The following is a 6,000-nucleotide window of genomic DNA, read 5'->3' on the forward strand; positions in this document are numbered from 1 at the left end:
CCACACATGCTGAACACCATCTGAACCAATCCAAGCTCTTGGATTGCTGGTCTTCAGCAAACAATTTGCAGGCTTTCTTGTGCATCAGCTTTAGAAGAGGCTTCCTTCTATGAGAGTGCCATTCAGATAGTGTTGATGCAGTGTGTGGTGTATAGTCTCTGCACTGCAGCCTGACCTCACACTTCTTTGACCTCTGCAGCGATGCTGGCAGAACTAATGTGCAGTATTTTTTTTTTTAAGCCAACCTCTGGATATTATGCTAAACACGTGGACTTCCATGGGAAGGTCTGTTCTGAATGGAGCCATGAACCCATCCTGGAAAACTGCTGTATGACCTTGACCATCATGTTTTATCTCAGTTCTAGGGTGTTAGCAATCTTCTTATAGTCTGGGCCATCTTTATATAGAGTAACAGTTCTGTTTCTCACATCCCCAGGGAGTTCTTTGCTATGAGGTGCCATGTTGAATTTCCAGTGGCCAGTTTGAGAGAATTTCACCCAAAATACCAGATTTACCAATATGGAAAATGGCTTATTGGGCACAATGTGGCTATTTTTTTTACTGAAGAGCGACTCAATTTTGTTGCTAGTGATTTAGATATTAATGGGTTTATATATATATATATATATATATATATATATATATATATATATATATATATATATTATATAGAAATAAATAATTTACAAAAATGTGAGACTAATCACTTTTGTGAGATTTTTTTGTTTGTGGTGAGCACCAGATAATATGTGGTCAGCACCAGATACTACATGACCCAGAGAACAGTGTTTCTTTTTCTAGTAGTATTTTACATTTTGTGTAACTTATATCTGGAAAAATGTCCCTTATGGGCTTTAATAGAATAAGATTGAATTATAAAAAATGTAAAATATAAAAATATGACTGCCTACTTCCAGACTGTGTGGTTGTTTGGTGGTAAATTGTCATGTATTGAGTTCTGAGTTCTGGCCAGATGAAAGAAGTTAAAGTAAAGTGCAAAAGGACACATATCATTAGCTCATGAGCCATGAAAGTGTTTTTATTAAGTCGACTGAAGAAACAGCAAGACAGAAAGAAGTAAGAGACGGAGTGAAGGGTTTAACAAGTCAGAGACAGACAGGGATAAGGCTTATGTGCAGGTTTAGACACCAAGAAGAGGCTTCTACCTATCATTACACACCGCTGGCTGGCACATGGCCGCTCCCAGGGAGGGATGGGTAAAATCTGCAGTGGAGGGGGGCGGATCCTTGCTCACTCTCTCAGTTCTAATCCTGACTAAGCACTAATCTACTGAGGTGTGCATCAGATCAGGTGGATAAGCTGTGTCTCTGGTGCAGCAGTGCCAGCTTCCTCTCTGCAGATCACACAACACCGTAAGTCAGGACTCATCCAGTAAACATTGATCTCTCTCAACACAGAAAAAAAAAAAACAGGAAACCATATAAAAGTTGACAGATTAAGAAATCGTGCAGTTTAATTTAGGAAATGAGTCAGAGATACAGTACAAGTCAAATGGTTGGATGCACATCAAATTCAGTTGTTTATCATTATTGTAAAATGTTCTGCATTGTAGATTAATGGATTAATACTATAAAGAGCTATAAAGAAAAAAAAAACATATGGAATTATTTAGTAAACAAAAAAGTGTTAAACAAATCAAAATATGTTTTAGATTTTACATTCTTCTAAGTAAGCATATTTTGCTTAAATGACAGTTTTGCATATTTTGGCTGGATGTTCTCAGTCAGCTTTATGAGGTAGAGACACCTGGTATTCAGGCTTTTAGTTAACAGCTGTGCTGAACTCATCAAGAGTTAATTATTTGGATTTCTTGCCTTCTATTGTGTTTGAGAGCATCAGTTGGAAAGTTGTAAATAGTTAGAGTTGGTATACAATTAGCAGGCTTTCTTGTGCATCAGCTTTAGAATAGGCCTCCTTCTATGAGAGTTGCACAGGATATGTTTTTCAGAGTGGCCAGCCTCAGAAATCACAGAGCACCTAAATGCTTCACAGAGTATTTTGGTTTGTTTAACACTTTTAAGTTACTACATGAAATCAAGTTTATATTAACAGAAGGTAGTCAAGTTAACATAGTAATGACCAATGTCAAAAATGTCTAAACTTAGCTAATAAGCTAATTTGTGCTAGCTCCCCTTGTTAGCCCCAGCAAATAATATATATAAAAAAGAAAACATGAAATCAGGAAAAACAACAAACAATAGTCAATGATTTTTACATAGAATATGTGCTCAACCAATCCTATTTTAGTTGAACTAAACTAGCCTATACCAGGACATTAAAAAAGTGATAAAAGAGATAAAAGCAGTGTGTAAATTGATCATTTAATGTTACCCCATATAATAATCTTGTGAGATTGGCCACTGGCTAATAGCTAGGCAGAATGAATTATGGGAGTTGGAGTGAGGTCTGATAGGGTGCAGGTGGATGAGACATTACTACAAGTGTGACATCATAGAATACGGCATAGAATACGGCATAAATTACCTCCCACATTTGAATAGAGTTGTGGGCGGTTAGGATCGTGACCGTTGGCTTCTGGCTAGAGTTGTCCAACAGCCCCTGCAGGAGGACCAGCTCATATACTTTAGCCTCCATGGTGCACGGCAAAAATCATATGGTAAAATTGCCCCTATGCAGAATATCATAACACTGCATGCTCAAGATTTACAGTAGATATGAATTGATCCAAATTGGAATGCAATGACATCACGTCCTACACGTCTTGATTTGAGTTGGACTGAGCTGAGCTGAATTGAGTTGAGTTAAACTGAGTTAAACTGAACTGAAGGCACCTGTTTTTAAATGCATGGATGTGTTCTTGTGTTTGACGTTTCTAGTTTCTTCTCTGCTGCAAATCTAGGTAGAAAAATGCAGTTTTACTCGAACGTTCTCTATCTGAAATGATTGGTCTTTTCATTCATAATTTAGCCGCTGGCCACAGCACTCCACCGCACGAGCCGGCCCCGGAGCTCCTTAGTCATATTTCATGTGACTCCATTGTAATGCATTTTGACAAGTAAATTGCTTGCCTTTTCACTGATAGCTCTTCACATAAATAATGAATGCTTAGTAATAGCTGCAGAAATAAGGCCCACCAAAGAGTGACGAGAATGACACAGTTATTACTGATGATGGGGAATACCCGTCTGGATGTGTGGAGACGAGGCATTTTGTGCAACACAAACCGCCACTTTTGGTAATTTATGGAAACTGTTAGATTTTTCAGAGAATGCATGACAACTGTGGCAGTAGATAAAAATATTTTATCTTGGTTTGCAAAATGCGTTGTGTAAATGCACTGTTCATAGTATCTTCCACAGCCCCAAATTCCAAATCATACAGTAATGGCCACCATTGTGGAATAGACACTTCTTCTTACCCGATGCTCAGTCTTTTTTTTTTTTTTTGAAAAATAAGAGACCACTTATAAATGGCAAGCTTCTTTGATTTTACCCAATTAAAAACCTCTGGAATATAATCAAGAACTGCTTGAACTTTTGCACCAGGAGCGGTGTAAAGTTATCCAAAAGCAGTGTGTAAGACTGGTGGAGGAGAACATGCAAATATTGATTTCTAAACTTTTAAATCTTAATGAATATGAACTTCTTTTTTTTGCATTATTTATGGTCTGAAATCTCTGCATTATTTCAGCCATTTCTCATTTTTTTGCAAATAAATGCTCTAAATGACAATATTTTTATTTGGAATTTGGGAGAAATGTTGTCTGTAGTTTATAGAATAAAACAACAATGTTCCTTTTACTCAAACATAAACGTATAAATAGCAAAATCAGACAAACTAGTTCAGAAACTCGAGTGCTCTCTTTTTATGTTTTCCAAAGCTGTATGTAAATATGCAAGTAAGCAAATATGCATATATTTTATCACATCAGTCGATTCAATCCATATAACTTTAACTTTAAAACTGGTTTCTGCTTCATTTGGACTGTTATTATTTATTGCAAGCAAAGCATTTTTGTTTAGCTTTTGTTTTTCCAAAGATAAAAATACTACAAAAAAACTCTCACTTGTTCTCTCAGATGGTGCAAGCTTTATCATTAGGGGTTCAATCCCCCACAATGCTACAGCCGTCCTCACCTGGGAGTCCAAGAGTCTTACACTCTGCGCAAGGCGTGTCGTGATGCTCATTGCTTTTTTAACAGTCTATTTTTACAACATCCACATGTGTCTGCACTGTGCGCAGTTTACTGCAGCACTTTTCCATACTGTACCAAAACTATTTAACTCTTCTCAGCTTTTTAGTACCTGGTACTCAGTGCTTTTTCCACTACCACAGCTCCCCCACGAAATGTATTTGGTCTATACAAATTAAAACAAAGCTTAGTTTTAGCTAGTTTAGCTTGTAAATTTCAGAAAATCTAAGTGTATGCCGATTCTCTCTTTCCAGCCAGTATTCTGCATGGTTTACCCATCACGTCCCAGTCCTTACATGGTTCACTTGGAACGTGTTCACTTGAACATATTAACATCCAGCGTTCAAATATATATACTCTTGAGACCCTGCGTCCTCATATGGGGACATTACTGCTTCAGACACTTCCCGTACCATCTAATGGTCAATTGACCACATTACACTCAATTAATAAATGAAAATTAACTAAACAAAAATATATGTCCCCATTTGAGGACATATTGAGGACGTTTTTGCAGAAACGACTTCCTGTACAAAGACAAAGTAACATTTTTATGAATAAATGAAAGAAATGATTCAGTACTCAGAACTTTTCCCTGTGGATCGATTGAGCAATTCCATTACTCTCATTTTTTTTAGTAAATAATTTATGTTTGCTGTTGTTTTCCTGTCATCAAGTTTTTATTGAAAGTTTTATAAATTATAGATGTAACAATATAGTGCATTACAAAAACGGTCCTACCTCTTTTAAATCCCACCCACCACTTCCAGTTCACCTTACCCACATCCATCCCTCCCCACCTGTTTGCTGTTGTTTTTCTAATTTACTTGGATAAAAACGCTCATACAGTGCGGAACAGCAGCAGAAGCTCCACAGATAAAGTGCTGGGTCTCAGGAGGATATATATGTATATTGCCCAGAAAAATTGAATACTCTAAATTGATCTGGTGTGTGTAAGTGTGTGCTATATATGTAAGTTTGTGTGTGTGTGTGTGTGTAAAAGTGTGTAAATGTATGCATGACTGTGCCCAGATATGGATTGGCACTCTGTCCTGGGTAAATGCTGTAGTGCCCGATGCAGTCCTCCAGGTGGACGGTCGTTTCCGGTTGAGAGTACGCTGTGCGCTATTGGCTGCCGCTTCTCACCGGTGTGTAGATGTGTAAAAAAAACGTGTAAATTGTAAAGCGTCCTTGGGTTTCTAGAAAGGCGCTATATAAGTTGAACTTCATTCATTCATATATATATATATTTTTTTTATTATTAATTAATTAATTTATTAATTTATTTATTTATTTTTTAAGAAATATAGTTTTGTTTACTTAGGTGCTTTCCCCAGCTTCCCTATTAGAAGGAAAACATGGCGACACTCTTTTTCACTTCAATGTAGCATCCTTACTAGTGTCGCTTAATGCACCTTATGCTGCACCTTAAGCTTCTTATGTATGAAAATAGACCATAAAATAAAAATAAAAAACGTTCGTTGATAGTGGTATGGTAGTAACATCATCATTACGTGATCAGGAAGACTAAACTTCGAGTCTAAAAAGTCGAGTCCAGTCTCCAGATGTTCTAGAACTCATTCTGAGACTACAGGTTTCTAAGCACACGTTAGCTCACTTCCACATGTATGATCTTTTATCTGTATTGGGTCACTCCAGTGCCTGTTCGACCTCTCGTTGGCCCCTCTGAAGACCCCTTTGGGAGCCGCTATGACAGAGTGCTCCGTCCTCTGCGTGACAGGACTGAGGAGGAGGCAGCGGGGAGCGTGATTGAAAGGTGTCTGCAGTACAAGGGCTTTGTTTTCCTTGGCTGAAACAGGTTGTTG

This window comes from Astyanax mexicanus, chromosome 6 (genome assembly GCF_023375975.1).
Source record: "Astyanax mexicanus isolate ESR-SI-001 chromosome 6, AstMex3_surface, whole genome shotgun sequence".
In the NCBI taxonomy this organism is placed as follows: domain Eukaryota; kingdom Metazoa; phylum Chordata; class Actinopteri; order Characiformes; family Acestrorhamphidae; genus Astyanax; species Astyanax mexicanus.